Genomic DNA, 18,116 nt, shown 5'->3' on the forward strand with positions numbered 1-18,116 from the left:
ACAAGGTCACTCCGGCGGACACTCTGGGCTTTTACCGGGCCACGGGATATTTACATGTGTGAACATTAATTGATTTACCGACCGGCCTTTGCACAATTTGATCCCCGTGTCTGAGTATGTTATTGCATGTAAAGGTTCATTTCATCTTGAATTTTTATACATGTAACTGTTCACAGGTAGCTCGAAAGATAGACACTTTTATTACAGTTTTGTAATTCATGCATATTATTGTACTTACAGATTTCTCCAATCTGTGGGACACTAAATATACTTTGTTCCTGCGTTTCACGTGACACGCCTTGTCTTCAAAGTCAGTCGAACATTATAGAGAGCTAGATTTATTTTTTGTAGTTTTGTCACATACAATATTTAAATTTAGATTAAAATAGATTAACATAACATAATGTTGTCAACAACCCATGATTTTACTACTTCACTGGCCCCGGATATGAGCTTACCGATGCGGAGTTAGTTGGTATACCTACCTTAGCATTTCTCACGATGCGACCTCCTGGCTTCGAAATCAATATTATTTTCAACAGAAAGCACCGAGATTACACTCCCTATAATATCATTAAAAGGACTTCTATCTATACTCCCGACGTACAAGAAAAATTAAACAGCATCACGTAAAAAGGCAGTCTGTTACAGACATGAAAACTTTATTACATTCGAAAAATAACCAATGAAAGAGAATAAACAGCTAACTGTATGACGGTTTCATCATGTTGATGAGGTCAAAGATACATTTTGTGTTGGCATTCTAGTTCGACATTGTCTTTCGACTGAAGTGATGATACTCAGTAAAGTCCGCGTAGGAGGATGATTAAAGAGAGATGAAAAAAACGCTTGCAGATGTCTGAATGTCTCAGCAATCATACACACCAACTTGTGTACTATGAAATATTCAGTCAATCGTGTTACGCATACTCACATTTAACACGAGAAAATGACGAAATAACAGAACAACATTTTCCACGGTGAAAATGGATTCATGGAAAATGCCATAGAAAATCTAATGCAAGAACGGAAACGGAAAAGATAACAATAAAACTTTCTCGTTAAACAGATTTACTAAAGAATTTGACAGCTATCCATCCAGCTTTTCAAAGTTCACTATCGTTTGTCGTTTACTATAATTAACGTGTTCAACAAACAGAGCGGTTTGCCTAAATCATTTAAAGTGGTTCGCTCCTCTTCTGAGTTTTCAAGTATAATTCCGAGTTATATGAAAGTACAGTTCTGTATCGCAATGTTTTAGAGAAAGGGCATTTACTCCGACGGAGGTGCTGACGGTTGATGGATGCTTGGAAATGGAGTAATCGGTACAGCGGAATTTCCATCGGTAGTAGCGTCCTGTTGGATTGATGAGAAAGTAGCCGGAGGCGGTGCAGGCGGTGTTGTCGGAATAGAAAAGTTACTTGTCATAGGAAATGACCCAGCTCCATACATAGCATCATACAGCGAAGGGGATTGAATGTGGCATTAGTTGACTATACATTGTTGGATAACCATAGAAGGGTGACATGCCGCTTTGATAGTAGTAGTTCGGGTGATCCGTCGTCTGGCCATGGTGTTGTGGTGACGGTCGGTTGACAGTTACTGTGGGAGAGGACACGTGATGAGATGCCTCGAACGGCGCATTGCGTTGAGTACTACTGAGCGCTACAGCACGCTGTATCTGTTCTGCGTCTTCTTTACGACTTGTCGGATACATCGGATTTTGTTTGCCAGTCACTTCCGAAATTGTGTCTACAGCTTGACCACTTTGTGTCGCAGCGACTTCTTCGGTATGGGTGGAAGCGGTCGACGGAAATGTTATAGGTCGCACGGATTAGTTTCAAGTAAACGACGCCGATTGATATCTCTGGACTTCGCACGGCTATCACTTGTAGGTCCCAAGTGCATTTTGTTCGTATAACGATGGATAATCTTCGGAAACGATTTCTTTGCTTCATCTAAATTGCCCGGAATTTTACCTCCATAATGTGTACGCAGTATGCTTTTATGTTTGTTCAGCAAATATCGCTTCGGCTGCGGTCCTGCTGCTGTGTTCACCATATACAGTCCTCTGTTACTATTAATCAATGCTACTTCTATTTTCTTCTCAAAGGAGGACATTAGTGTTTCGCACAGTTCTGTCTTCTGTTTGAGTTCCATTTGCTTTTTTTTATATCCCTATTCAAATCATCGCGTTGTTTTCCCAAGATGTTTAGTTCTTTCTTCTCGTCGATGTGCGCTGGATGGCTGAGGTCACCGCACACGCTCGCAGATTTACATTCTGTGTAAGGACAGTTTTTTCGACTGTGTCCCTCGCGTAGATGACACTTCGAACACCTCTTTTTCGTTGAATCTTCCACGACGTTCGATGCATACTTCTCATTTTCTCTCGCAATATCAAGCTCAATTATTTTCATTTCCCCCTGCATCTCACGCAGTTCTTCTTTCTTTGCTTTTATATCAAGTTCTAGTGGTGTTACGTAAGGATCGTCATCATCAGACTCGACTGGCTGTTGCAAGTGTTGACTACAGGTTGTAACATCATCGCGGTCAAATTTCAGTTTCTTCGGATTGCTGTTGCATCGTTCTTCACCATGCCTGTCACAGTCACTGGTCTCTCTGATGACGGGTGAACATCCTTCCATGATTCGTATTTTGATTCGCCGGTACTCAGCGTTATTGACTGCAGTGGCACATCGATACATGTCAGTGATGTCAACTTCATTGTCACTCATTGTAATCCATGTTCCTTCGTCATTTTCATAAGCCACTTGAAATTCGGCAAACCTCAGGGACGTGATTTTTTCCACCAGCTGTATCATGAATTCATTGTAATTCAGCGTCCGCTCTAAATATACTTGTCGCGTTTTCGTATTGTTGCAATAAGCAACTTGAACTTGGAAAGCGAACGCCATCACGTTTACCTTCTCCACACAACACAACACTGCACAAGTTATATCTCTGACACGTGTTGTTGGAGGGAAAGTGAGTCAAGGTCACAGTATTTTAAACACGGGGGTATAAGCCACGTCAGGGCCCCATTCTTTACATGGATCGTCCAGAAAATATTCCAGATTTAATACAGAACCCATTAATGAACACAGTATAGTATTTCAATACAAGTTTACAAGTTTACGATGTAAATGAATTGTATTGATAACGTTACTAGTAAAATACGGTAGGTGTCTTAGTATATTAACCCCCCTCCAAATAAATGGTACTGTCTTCAGGAAGTCCATGCCAAGTCGATTTCTTATATTTATATTTGGCAAGGAAATCTAAACCAAGCACCCCGTGGTTTATAAGCTCTTTATCAGTAAAATAAAGGTGCCGCTTCTATACTTTAAGGGTTTCCAGTACTTGTCGCTATTATAGTTTCTGTTTGTATTACAATCAGTTATCGATGCACTTGCTTTGCCACGGTTGTATGTACTCGAAATTTATCCGTATTTGAATAATTATAATTTTGAAAATAGTTTAAGGGGCGAAAATTGATAAGATTATGCTTTGTCAGGGCAAAATAGGACAAACTTACAAGGCGTTCGCTGTTCTAAAATATTATATCTTCATGACAGCCAATGACGATTTTTTTTGTACTTTCAGCAGACTATATAAGGTTCTCTAAAATTCGACAATCAAAATTTAAAGCTAAGAGGCAATATTGTATTCGAAAACTATATATTTGCCTATTAATCAAACTTATCTGACGAATCTTATTTAAGAAGAACACCTTTAACTAAACATTCCATAAAATATTACTAACATGCATACATACATCAATACATACGTTTACAGTATAAAATGGCCTAAGAAATTGTAAGGAGATGTCGATGGCCAAATATCTGTATTTACCTCTTTAGCATGTTTTTGCCACTGTTCAAATGTATGTTCTCCTTGCTGTATCAAGTCTCTCATTTTGCTTTCCCATCCTTTTCCGACGTTCTTCGTCCCAAACAAGCTTCTCCTGTATATTTTACAAGGCTTTGTTAGCGTTTTAAATAAAGTAATTTATTTACAGCTATCAAGACTACTTCATTTGTGAATTCCTGTATATGTAACGGCAAGGTTTACTAAACTGTGATAATATATTGCGCGATTCGTTATTGTAATGGATGTTCTATTCGCAAGCAATTAAAACATCATATATGTAACCAGGTGAAATTTTGCATTACCTGTTTAGAGAATTCAAAGCCTTCCATATAGGACACACTGTTGTTTAACTGTGTGTTGTGTTTTATAGTAATGTTCGCGTGTAAGACAGCTCTCCAAGGTTGAGCCAGTATCACACATTGCCTTTCATATGTGGTTATCCGCCCATATTGAAGTAGTGCATTTTTATGCTACCTGTTTATCATCCAAGCTACGTAATCTGATTTTCATTCTTGGTAGAGTCATCTATTAGATTTAAATGTATTTATTTTGAGTGGTTACTGTTACATTTAATATGAAACTTTATCGTTTGCTACGCTTATTTACACTAGCGTATTAATACACAAGTAAGTGAAAAGGAGAAGCGTGGAGGCTTGAGAAAATTTGGCCGTCCTGAGGTTTAGCTCCCAAACAAATGGATCGCCGAGTCAAAAAATATTCCAGATTACAGCATAATAGTAAAATTATATTAGAGCAACATTCCAAGATTGTGTGGGATCGACCACAGAGAGACTGAACACAGATCACGGCTGTTTCGCTCGATTTTATCCAAGGAGGTAGGAAAAGCATGTACACTGTCTACGGCGCCCATAGTCGCTGTGTTTGCCATGTGATCAGTTGAGCGATTCACGAACAATCATATCGAGAGACAGTCTGCGGTTGTCAAACACAGAGACATTGACGAGCAGTTCATGTAAGGCGATCCATGTTAAAGCTAGAGTGTCAGGACGGAGGCTCCACAATTCGACCTTTTTCTAAGCAAGTAACTTTGAGCGTATTTGACACTTGTGAGTGAAAACGCTCAGTACATTTCACGGGTAAGTCGCTAGCCGTGGAAGTGGCCATACAGAGTTTTTTGTGTTATACGGACTCGATGCATTCCAAAACAATGAAACAAAAAGTGTTGTAGGTTGTGAACCACAGTACGATAGAACTGTCGGATGTTCTGCTGCTGCATGTGGAGAACTACTTCATGTCAAAGAAGTTTCCAGTGGAGAATGTACAAGGCTGTCCTGCGTGTATCAGTAACGTTTGACTGGCTGATTGAATAACGGACACTAATCAGCTGGAACAGAACACTAAGTGCCTACACTTGCTGATCGGACAGTAAAACTTTATCAGCACTGGTCATCATACAAAGTACTGTGTAGTAACGGTTAGCTTTTCTAAGTTAAGTTGTTTTGCACTTGAGTTCGAGCATTTGTATTATCCTTAGACAAACTTCATGACTGTCGTTTTATTTTAATACAAGAATTCAACAGAATATCTCAGTGTGTGTTGTGAGTGATTTCCATCTATGCTTACCCAAGTGACCTCTATTATCAAAATTAACTGTGTCAATCTGATCCAACCGGCCCCGTTCTCTGTAGATAAATTTTTGCTGAGCATTTGCCTTACTCAAACCATGTATGAAACAAAATGCTTACAAAATGGCGCCCAACGTGGGGCCGTTGGATTTGATACCATACAGGTGTATTGACAGTTTTTACTCAGATTAAGAGGACACTTGTGCTTGGAAATCATACACACATACAAGTACTTAAATGAAAATAATTTTGAATTTTCTGTGTAAGAAAAGTGTAGTAATAGTACGCAGTGTACATTTAAGTTGCATCTGATGAGCTTTACTACTATACTACATTTATTGTTTGATATCATATATAGAAGTCAGCATGGAGAGACCACAAGGGTATGCCGTTTCAAACCCAAGGGATTGGACAGTAATACTGATATCCCACCTCTCGTTGACCCCGTCAAAGTTAAATTAGAGTCTAAATTGACCCCTAATACACTACCAAAGAAAAGTGTCAGTATGCGGGAAAGATTGGCCATGTCTTTAGCAGAGGCAAAGAGGTATGAACGTAAGGGACCTTCCCAACCGGTTCAAAACGAAACAAAGGGATATGATTTGGGACCTTACGCACCTATTATTAATACCCCTTCAGTGGGCAGGGGGGAGTCTGATTTTAGCCATTTCACCCCACATGCTTTTCACCTCCCGCGCGTGTCGACTTTCACCGGTGAACCCAAAAGTAAAGACGGTGTAAGCTTTGAAGTGTGGAAGCGCGAAGTTGAGAGGATGGTGGAATCAAGTACATATGATGATAGGGTCCTTACACAGGCAGTAGAAAGATCTTTAAAGGGTGAAGCACGAGCTTGCAGTACTCTACCTTGACCATGCAACGATCCCAGAGATAATTGAAAAGCTCGAAAGTATCTACGGTCAAGTTGAGACAGGGCAATCACTGCTTCGCAAGTTCTACAATAGTCGCCAAGAAGAAAATGAACCGGTAGCTGTATATGGGCCTCGTTTAGAACATTTAATACATGCTGCGCGTGTTAGAGGTGCAGTCAACAGAGATGCACTTGACGGGATGTTGAGAGAAACTTTCTTCAGAGGACTGAGAGATGAAAGAGTTGCTGACATAACCAGACATGAATTACATAGATGCGAAACTTACATGCAACTATTTAGAGTAGCCAGAAATGCGGAACAAGAAATAAAGGACAGAGAAGATCACCAGCGCAAGGGTAAAAGGTTGCCAGCGGGTAGAGTTCACCAGTCCACCAACCCTGACGATGATTCTGAGGCTGAGAGCACAGAAACTGAAGGCGCTCAGAGTTCAGTAAACAAGGGGTTGATGGGACAAATGGCAAAGACACTGCGCTTGATGCAAGAACAGCACGAGTCAGACCACAGGACAGTAGAGTCTCTACAAAAGATGGTCAGTGATCTGAATACAAAATTATCCACAAGAGAGATTGAAGGTCATCGCAACGACAGGAGTGGAAGTGAAGTTGAGAGGTTACGCAGAGAATTGAGTGAAGAGCGAAGAAAGTTAGATGAACCAGAAGAGACTTATCTGAGGCGAAAACCAAACTATCAGATTCGCGACGATCTGGTAAGAGAGTCGGCAATAACAAGAACAAGAAACCATTTAATTGTTTCAACTGTGGTGAACCAGGTCACAGAGCAAGAGACTGTACCGTCCAAAGAGCAATTCACCTACTGACAGCCAGCAGGATGGTGACAGCCAAATTACCTCAAAAGGTCACAATAAAAAGCAAACAAAAAATGACGTGACACAGTCCAGACGACACACAAGCAAGGCAAGACCTCATCGCAACAAAAACCAAAAGCGAAATGGACAGGCTAGACCTATCGACGGTGCAGTCTTAGGTCCCTTGAACGAGGAAACTGCCAGTGTGAATGGAGTGACTTGCAAATGTTTAGTAGACACAGGTTCTCAAGTGACCACAGTCAGCCAAACCTTCTGGGAGGAGAGCTTGGGTTCGCTCCCATTTTCCTCTTTAGATGAACTATTGGAGATTAGAGGTGCTACTGATGATATACTGCAATATTTAGGAGTCGTGGAAGTCAAAGTGTCTTTTCAGTCCAAGTTTTTGGAGATCCAGAAAAAAGCTGATTTTGGCGTTAGTGGTACCCGATAATACAATAATCGCAGAGTACCGATAACAGCTGGCACTAATTGGCTGAACTCATATAAGAAGACCCCATACAAATCTGAAAAACACAAAGTCGGCAGGAGTTGCAGGATTACCGCTACAGGTCGCAGTGTTTTACACACGCTACACGCAAGAGACAAATTCATTGGGAAGACAGGCAGTCTAGGAATGGTCCATACTTCATTGGAGACTCCACTTGTCGTCGAGCCCTATCAGTCAGCTTGGGTTACTGGAAGGATGAAACCAGGACCGATTGGGGACAAAGTTGATGTCACGGTGGAACCGGAGGGGAAATGGAGTGAGTCTGGTGGATGGATGATCGACCCAATGATAGTTACTGTTGAGTGTGGGCGTAAAAAGTCAAAAGTGCCATTGATGATACACAACGACTCTCCTGATCCAGTAACGATTCGACCTGGAGAGGTGGTTGGATATGCCAAAGCAGTCAGACGAATTGACCCAGACTCTATCTCAGCTACACAGTCTCAGCGGGCTGGGGATACGAAACCCGAGCGTAGGGTTATGACCAGCGGAGGCCTAGATTTTGATATGAGTGACTCGATCTTGACCAAAGAACAGATGTATCATGTCAAAGAAATGTTTGACCGTAACAGTGAAGTCTTCTCCAAGGCTGAAAATGACTTTGGTAGATGCACCACAGTAAAGCATGAAATTCGCTTGACCAGTGAAGAGCCGATACGCCAACCCTATCGTAGGATACCTCCAGCACACTATGAGGAAGTGAGACTTCTCCTGAAGGACATGTTGAGTAGCGGAATTATACGCGAGTCACAGAGCCCGTACGCTTCTCCAGTCGTACTTGTCAAAAAAAAGATAGAGGAGTCAGGCTATGCGTGGACCATCGCAAACTAAACAATGTGACTGTTCGCGACTCCTACCCCATCCCAGGGATAGAGGAAGGATTGGATATCTTGAGAGGCTCTCGTTGGTTTACATCAATCGATCTGAAGAGCGGATATTGGCAAATTGCCATGGCAGAAAAAGACATCGAAAAGACTGCTTTCGTAACACCACTTGGCTTTTACGAGTGCGTCGCCATGCCAATGGGTTTAAAGTGTGCAGGAGCAACTTTCCAGAGGACCATTGAGCGTTGCCTTGGTGATTATAATATGAAGATATGTTTAGCCTATCTTGATGACATTATTGTGTTCTCTGACACCTTTGAAGAGCACTTAGATCGACTCGAGAAAGTATTCAGGAGACTACGTGAATTTGGTTTGAAAATCAAACACACCAAATGTCAACTGTTCAGGAACAGAGAGTTAAATACCTTGGCCACATCGTGTCTGAGGAGGGAGTGGAAACAGATCCTGAAAAGACTGCCGCTCTCAAGAAATGGCCTGAGCCAAGGAACGTCAAAGAGTTGAGAACTTTTCTCGGCTTTGCAGGGTACTACAGACGGTTTGTGCCAGGATACTCAGCAATTGCAAAGCCGCTGAATGAGCTCACTGTAGGCCAGCCCTTGAAACGAAAGAAAGGAGTCAAAATTGATCCAAAGAAGAAACCCCCACCATATGTCTGGACACATGAGTGCAGCCAAGCATTCAATGATATTATCAAGAAACTGACTACAGCTCCAGTTCTTGCTTACCCAGACTACAACAGACCATTCGAGCTGCATACAGATGCAAGTTTGGGAGGTTTAGGTGCAGCGCTGTATCAAGCAGACACTGTCCAGGGAAAACGAGTCATGAGACCGGTAGCCTATGCAAGCCGTGGTTTGTCTAGAAGTGAGAAGAACTATCCTGCCCACAAATTGGAGTTCTTGGCCCTCAAGTGGGCTATCACTGAAAAATTTCACGATTACGTGGCAGGTAATCATGTAGAAGTTATGACAGATAATAATCCACTCACATACATTTTAACGTCGGCGAAGCTGGATGCCACCGGCCATAGATGGTTGGCTGCCCTGTCAAATTATGATATTAGCTTGAACTACAAGCCTGGTAGCCGTAATAAGGATGCCGACGGACTGTCTAGAAGACCCCGGTGTACTGGCTCTGACAAAGAAGGGGACACAGTGGTGGATAATGTGATCAGGATGAGTGCTGAAGAAGTCAAAGCCGTGGGTCAGAACTATCTAGATCAGCATACTCCATGGGTAGAAGCTATTGCTGCCTCGGCTACGGCTGTGCCCACAACATTAGATGACCCACCAGAGAAGCCAGGCCATTCTCACTTCCCTACCTTGACAATGGATGATTGGATTCAACTACAAGGAGAGGATCCTGTAGTGAGTCGATTGATATACTTCAAGAACAGAGGACAAATTCCGTCTAAACAGAGAAAGAAAATGGAAGATGTTGAAGTACGACTTGCACTGAAGGAGTGGGATCGACTTTCCTTCAGGAAAGGTGTGTTGTACAGAAGTAGAACTGGGGTAGATGGTAAAAGGCACTATCAACTTGTTTTGCCCTCAGCCTACCGCAAGATTGCATTGGCAGGAGCTCATGATGATACTGGACACCTTGGACAGGAACGTACACTGGATCTGTCGCATCAGAGATTTTACTGGCCCAAGATGAAGAAAAAAGTTCTGACGTGTGGAAGGTGTACCAGTAGGAAAAATCCAGCAGGAGCCAAGACGAGAGCCCCACTAGTGACTGTACAGACCAGTCAGTCTCTGGAATTGATCTGTATGGACTTCTTGTCATTAGAGGAATCCAAAGGAGGTATCAAGGACATTCTCGTCATAACAGATCACTTCACCAAGTATGCTGTTGCAATACCCACACGTAACCAAACTGCAAGGACCACCGCGAAACATTTGTTTGAGCAGTTTATGGTACATTATGGATTCCCGTGCAGACTACACTCCGACCAAGGTTGTAATTTTGAAGGACGCATTATCAGGGAGCTGTGTAAGTTAACAGGTGTGGAGAAATCTAGAACATCGCCTTATCACCCCAGGGCAATGGGCTTTGTGAACGATTTAACCGCACGCTCCTTGAGATGTTAGGAACATTGGACAACGAGAAGAAAAGTAATTGGAAAGACTACGTTGCTCCCCTGGTGCACGCCTACAATTGCACAAGACATGACAGTACAGGATTTTCACCATACTATTTAATGTTCGGCAGACATCCGCGTCTACCTATGGATGTTTACCTTGGTGTGCAACCAGAAGACACTACTCTAGAATCTCCAGGGTCATATGTAAATGACTTAAGAAATCGTCTCGAGTTTGCTTATGATCAAGCCACAAAAGCTGCCAGTAGACGTGCAGAAGAAAACAAAGAGAGATATGACCAGCGTGTACATGATGCAGTACTGCACAAAGGAGACAGAGTGCTAGTGAAGAACGTTAATCTACGAGGCAAGATCAAAATTGCTGATCGTTGGGAGGCAGAACCATACAGAGTAGTTAAGAAACTTGATGACAGCTTGCCTGTTTATGTCATTGAGGGTGAGTCAAGCAAAAAGAAGAGAACGCTGCATCGCAATTTACTACGCGTATGCCACAGCCTTCCAGCAGAAGAACCTCATGCAAGACCAAAACTTGCCAAGTGTGAGGAAGATCCATCACAAGATAGATCAACTCTTCAAAGCGAGAGTGAGTCAGATACAGAAGAGGAGTATGAAATCGGTCTGAATCCACATAGATTACCCTTTAGACCGAAGAGATATGAATCATGTAAGAATCCAATGCGATCACACCCAGATCGTAGTGTTGAAACTGTTGAAAGTATCACTGGTGAAACTTTCATTGCTGTGCCGGAGAGGGGTAATATAGAAATATCCTCAGAAGTCCTCGATACTTGCAGTGCACAAGATATGGATATAAATACTACAGAAGTCAATGATGAGTCCTTACCTCAAGAAGATGCGTCTGGAGAGGACAATTCAGAGCATCCTGGTATTCCCGTGGACAATGAAGAAGTTGAATCATCTTTGTCAGGAGAAGAGTCTGGTGCCCAACCTCTTAGGCGTTCCAAGAGAACAATAAGGCCCCCTCGGAGGTATGGATGGAGCCAGATGAATCGCGCAAATAGACGGAAATACAGGCCACCGAAGATACCAGATATGTTGTCTGTATCTGATAGGAGGTGGGATGAGCTCAAAGTAGTGCTTATCGAAGAAGTAAGGAAGAGAATTCATTGACTGTGTGTGTAGAGTACAGTGAGCCAGAGGAATACTCATCAGAAACTTTGCTAGAGCATCATATCATATCAACCAAAACTAGCCCTTTGTTGTATCGAAAACCTGGATTAATGGCTGTGTTTCCAGGAGTGGTCGGGCATACAGCCGGTTTGATCACCAGATGTCAGAAGCAAGTACAGCTGATAGAGGAGTGGCATTTTAACTTTTGCACCTTGATTGAGTTTAAGTGACAAGCACTGCGTATTTTAGTGGAAACATCGGGAAGTTGAAGAACATTCTACGTTACCATCTTCGTTTTTCAAGATTATCTTCCACATTGTTATGGCATTGGGAACAGTGTGTCTTAATAGTTGCTACTTATGATAATCATCTTCCATGGAGATGACCTCATGCCAGACTCCCAACTATGATGGACACAAACCTTGCCGGATGGGAGGAGCATTATCTTCAGTGATGGCTCGTTAAGCTGTGGGGTGATACTAAGTTAAACAAATTCTCGGCCTTGGGGTACTGTTTAAACGTAATTTATCTAAGGATTTTGAGAGGAATTTGTCAACTTGATCCATATGACCCCCATCACTGTATTGAGGGTGTATCGTAAGACAACATGTTTTGTTTCGGAGTGGCTTCACCCGCCTCTATATCCCGTTTCGTTATATCTAGACAATTGTATTCCCCATTGCCTACATGTCATGACAATATAGCTCAGTCAGTGCAACAGGTTTGATGCATTTTGTTTTGTGTTTGCCATAAGTTCCCTTAAATGATTATTTTATTCAGTTGGGACAACCTTTTCCAAACCGGGGGAGGGTGTAACCAGGTGAGGTTTAGCTCCCAAACAAATGGATCGCCGATGTCAAAAAATATTCCAGATTACAGCATAATAGTAAAATTATATTAGAGTAACATTCCAAGATTGTGTGGGATCGACCACAGAGAGACTGAACACAGATCACGGCTGTTTCGCTCGATTTTATCGAAGGAGGTCGGAAAAGCATGTACACTGTCTACGGCGCCCATAGTCGCTGTGTTTGCCATGTGATCAGTTGAGCGATTCACGAACAATCATATCGAGAGACAGTCTGCAGTTGTCAAACACAGAGACATTGACGAGCAGTTCATGTAAGGCGATCCATGTTAAAGCTAGAGTGTCAGGACGGAGGCTCCACAATTCGACCTTATTCTAAGCAAGTAACTTTGAGCGTATTTGACACTTGTGAGTGAAAACGCTCAGTACATTTCACGGGGAAGTCGCTAGCCGTGGAAGTGGCCATACAGAGTTTTTTTGTGTTATACGGACTCGATGCATTCCAAAACAATGAAGCAAAAGGTGTTGTAGGTTGTGAACCACAGTACGATAGAACTGTCGGATGCTCTGCTGCTGCATATGGATAACTACTTTATGTCAAAGAAGTTTCCAGTGGAGAATGTACAAGGCTGTCCTGCGTGTATCAGTAACGTTTGACTGGCTGATTGAATAACGGACACTAATCAGCTGGAACAGAACATTAAGTGCCTTCACTTGCTGATCGGAGAGTAAAACTTTATCAGCACTGGTCATTATACAAAGTACTGTGTAGTAACGAGTTAGCTTTTCTAAGTTAAGTTGTTTTGCACTTGAGTTCGAGCGTTTGTATTATCCTTAGACAAACTTCATGACTGTCCTTTATTTAATACAAGAATTCAACAGAATATCTCAGTGTGTGTTGTGAGTGATTTCCATCTATGCTTACCCAAGTGACCTCTATTATCAAAATTAACTGTGTCAATCTGATCCAACCGGCCCCGTTCTCTGTAGATAAATTTTGCTGAGCATTTGCCTTACTCAAACCATGTATGAAACAAAATGCTTACATATACATGTATTTTCTGAGTCTCCCAAATATGTTTTTATGACAATCTGACACACAGTGTTCGATATAATGAGCACACATAAATTAATCAATCAATCAATCAATCAATAAATAAATCACTGCATACGATAAATTTGCTTATCGGAAATATTGCAAATCATCAATCCTGATTAATCTGCGTGGCTAAAACATGCTAAATTTGCTTAAAATGTCGTAAACAAAATATTTCATCATTGAACTTAGACAAAGCTTAGAAAGTTCAAGGTGCATGAAATGAAAGCTTCAGATACATATCACTTCTTGAAACTATCGCAAGGCGTCGTCAGCATCGGGAAAAATGACAACTATCTACTCATGGCAGCTGATAGTACAACAAACATCTGTCGCCTAAACCCAGTGAGTACACAGGCGGCCCAATCACTATTAATAAGCGTATTATTGAGTTTTTCTCAGTTTTCTCTGTCTCTGTCAGTCCCTCTCCTTTTCTTCATGCTCTGACTGATCGTAGTAAATAAAATAAATGACTATATAGCCTAACCTATAGCCTCTTGACTCTTTATTTATTTTACACCCCATTACAAGGACGCTTATCTCTCATATACACATCTTGTAATTAATTAGTCAACACAACTAATTATGCTAATCCGTGGACTTATCAAGGGTTGGTCAACATTGCAAAGATAGAGATGTAAATGAAAAAGGAGAAGGTATGAAGATCTTGGGAAACATGTCCCGAGGACGTCCGTAAACCTAGTGGACGCTTATATATTCATGACATGTGCAAACAAACACTGCTCATTATTAAAAAATAAACGGGAAGTTGGATCGAAAGGAACGCTGGAAACGCGCATGCTTTTCGTTGCCAAGCGCCACATTCAAACATAACTAAGCAGACATGGTCCTGCTCCATGTAACAAATGCCACCCAGAAAGTATCGACCGACCAAGCAGAAAAAGATCGCCGGAGTTGCCGTTTTATGAGTTTTTCAACAAAATTATATAGATGTATGTTTCACGTCGTCGTTTTCTGGGAGTGTATATACCAAGTATAATTTACAAACCGCGTCGTGGCACAATGGTGACACATTAGCAGCAGCACACACTGGAGAATTTTTGCCAGCACTGTGAATTTTTTAAACCAGTCACCGTCATTTCTCTGCACTCACTATTAACTCCATGTCTGCCGGTAATACATCGTTATTTTCTGTCTCAAAGTACGTACCAGCAACAGGCCTTTGACGTCAAAGTCAGTAAGTTGTTTTCTGATATACGGTAGCAACAAAGCTCATGACCGTACCGTGCGTACCGTGCTGTGTGTTCCGGGCGTTACACGCTCTGTGGTGGGGGCCGTGTAATGCCCGGAACACACAGCATGGTACGCAGGGCTAGACTAGAATGACTCTACGGCGTCAAAGAGTTAATCTCACCAGTTACTTTTTCGCCTAATAAAAGAGAGTCGGTCGCTACATGGAGCTAGAATACTGGTCGCTACTAGTCTAAGGAATTCATCGATTTTTCAATCGCCCCTTATGCTGTTAGTGTACACTTCCCGAAAGAAGCGGCGCACAAGCTATAAAACTTCGTTTGTACTGTTAAGCTAGCTGAGGGTCCATATAACCGTGGTATTTTTCGAACGGGATTTCTGCCGTTTACGGCCGGTTTTGAATTTTACGTTTTTAACCCCGTCACCACAGCCATGGGAACGTCCATGTTCTGCCCGACAGCATGCTTGTCGCAACTTTGTTCGTCGATATTTCGAAAAGTTTCCACCCAAATTGCAATTGCCAACACTCATCGACAGCTTGGTTATTAGGGGCCTACCACGACCAGGAATCCGCTCAAAAATCACCAAACTATCGCCGTTTTTCCGGCTTTTATCCGATATGACTACTCGCAAAACCGTTCTTTTTATGGCGTACAAGCGATGAAAGACGCTCAGTGTAGCCCGTCACTAAATTCACGTGAGCGGTGACCTCGCAACTTTGAAACACAAACTGACATCACCGATGATGTTGGCCACTACGTTAAGAAGCCTGTGAGAATTTTTGCTTGCACTGTCACCGTCATTTCTATTCACTCGCTATTATCTCCATGTCTGCCGGTAACATATCGTTATAGAGAAGTTTAGTTACACGTAATTACATTCCATCATCAGTACGGGTAGTGTCTTTGTCACTTGATAACCAGACGCCGCGTACGTGCAGACGTTCGGAACGGCAAACAACACCTCTACACATACAAAATGTAGTCATAATTACGTGTAGTATTTTTTTAGATATTCTTGATGATATCCGCGAATTTAGACAGGAAACCTTGTAAACTATCATTGCAAACATCTTTGATAGCATAATATTTCGTAGAATTTGCACCAGCGCAAGAAGTACTTGCTATATGATTTCCTTCCATGAACGAAATGTTGTTGTCTCATTCCACTTGTTATCTGACGCCGCCCCCAAGATTTCTCTAAACCACATAAATAACTGTATACAACGAGCTAGAATATTCCTCTCATAGAGAATTTAATGTTTAAACGAATTTCCCATGTTTCTGAAAAAAAATACAGCAAAATTATCGAGAACGCACAGCTAAACTGAATGGCAGACAAAACCTTAGCAACACCACCCGATTGAGAGAACCACTCTTAACCACACGAACTTTGACCCCAGTCAAAATCAGACTTGTCCCTGGGAAATATGTTTACAAGTTTGCCCACATATAAACAACGTAAAGGTCAAAGGTTTCAACTTCCGACTTCCTGCTTTACGGACGTCCTCATGCCATGAACTGCACGCAAGGCACTGGCAGGGTTTGCACTGTTCGCGACCATTTAAACGTTTGAAATTAGAGTAGCTGGCTCTCCTTGGCCATCGAAATACATTGGCTGCAGTAAATTTTGGATAAATGGTCATGACTGGCCGCAATTTGGTAATTTCTGGACACATTTCAGGAGAGCTTCTTACCTTCCCGTTTTAGTAACCTTTCCTATCTTTCGCGATGTTGACTAACCTATAAAATCCCTGATAAGTCCACGGATTAGCATAATTAGTCATGTTGACTATTAATTACAAGATGTGTGTATATGAGAGATAAACGTCCTTGTAATGGGGTGTAAAATAAATAAAGAGTCAAGAGGCTAGGTTAGGCTATATAGTCATTTATTTTTATTTACTACGATCAGTCAGAGCATGAAGAAAAGGAGAAGAACTGATAGAGAAAACTGAGAAAAACTCAATAATAAGCTTATTAATAGTGATTGGGCGGCCTGTGGTGATTACAAGCAGCTAATACAGAACAACAAACAAAATCGTAGAAGAAAGCCCAATAATGTCAAAGATCATAGCAGAACAAAAAGAAGAAAGCAGAAAACCTCGAAAACCTACAGACTTGACAATATCGCAGAAAGGACGCATTTACGACACTAAAGAACTACAAACTGAAATTCAGTAAGAAACCAACATGCCGGCTAATTAAACAATCAAAATTCGAACTTTGCATCATCACGAAAAATTCTGGAAAGGCTAAACGCCAAGATAGTTACAAAGACCAAGTTAAATCATTGAACACTGATTCGGTTATGAGTGATACAAAACATCCCCAATAAGGTAACACCTCCTTCATCTGTTTCGACATAAATGACTTCCATCCATCGATATCAGAAGATTTACTGAAAGAGGCCTTGGAATTTGCGTCAAAACATGACACCATTACAGACCTGGACATGAATATCATACTCGAATCAAACAGTTCACTACGTTTCAGCTAAAAAACAGCATGGTGCAAGAAATCAACCAGCACACTATTTGGTGTGACCATGGGCAGCTTTAATGGAGCATAAACCCGGTACGATTCTACTAGCTATGAAAATTAACGCCACAGTGTGGGGGAAAACATGTCTGTACTGAGACCATGGTCTAGATGCAATCAGTGGATCACAAAGAATGTTAGAACTCATTAAAAAACACATCTACAAAATCTTCAGAAACAGCGACTTGAAGATCGACATAGAAGCCAACAAGAAATCGATAGATTACCTGGACGTGACCCTTGACCTTAGGACTGGAAGATTCAGACCATTCACAAAGCCAAACAACACTCCACTGTATGTCCACACCAAAAGCAACCACCCACCATCGATAATCAAAAACATACTTTAAGCAATGAACAGAAGGTGGTCGAGCATCTCGTCTGACAAACAGTAATTCAATGCGGTCATTTGCCCTACCAGGGAGACCTTGAGATCAGTAGTTTGGGTACCAGCTCAGCTTCAAACCAGAAAAAGTGAAAGGGAAATGCCAACGAAGTAGAAACATCATAGTTAAATCCCCCATTCAGCACCAACATTATCATAAACATTTGATGTAAATTCCCAAAACTAGGCACAAATGTTTTCCATAAGGCCATCACCTCAGGAAGATACTCAACAGAAGCGCCCTGAAACTCGGCTACAGTTGTGTGCTGAACATGAAAAACATTATTGCATTACACAAAATTTATATATTTTTATAAAATTTAGTTTTTTCTTCCG

General features: G+C 41.7%; 1 long non-coding RNA gene across 1 annotated transcript in view; it reads right to left on the reverse strand.

Annotated features, from left to right (window-relative positions):
• Window positions 1-3,851: 3,851 nt before the first annotated feature.
• Window positions 3,852-18,116, reverse strand: part of LOC139128983 (uncharacterized) — a 31,223-nt gene continuing 16,958 nt past the window's right edge. Inside the window, exon 3 of the long non-coding RNA XR_011551475.1 lies at window positions 3,852-3,964. This is a non-coding gene — a long non-coding RNA (uncharacterized lncRNA). The remainder of the gene's footprint in view (window positions 3,965-18,116) is intronic.

Source organism: Ptychodera flava, unplaced genomic scaffold (genome assembly GCF_041260155.1).
Source record: "Ptychodera flava strain L36383 unplaced genomic scaffold, AS_Pfla_20210202 Scaffold_82__1_contigs__length_521545_pilon, whole genome shotgun sequence".
Taxonomy (NCBI): Eukaryota; Metazoa; Hemichordata; class Enteropneusta; family Ptychoderidae; genus Ptychodera; species Ptychodera flava.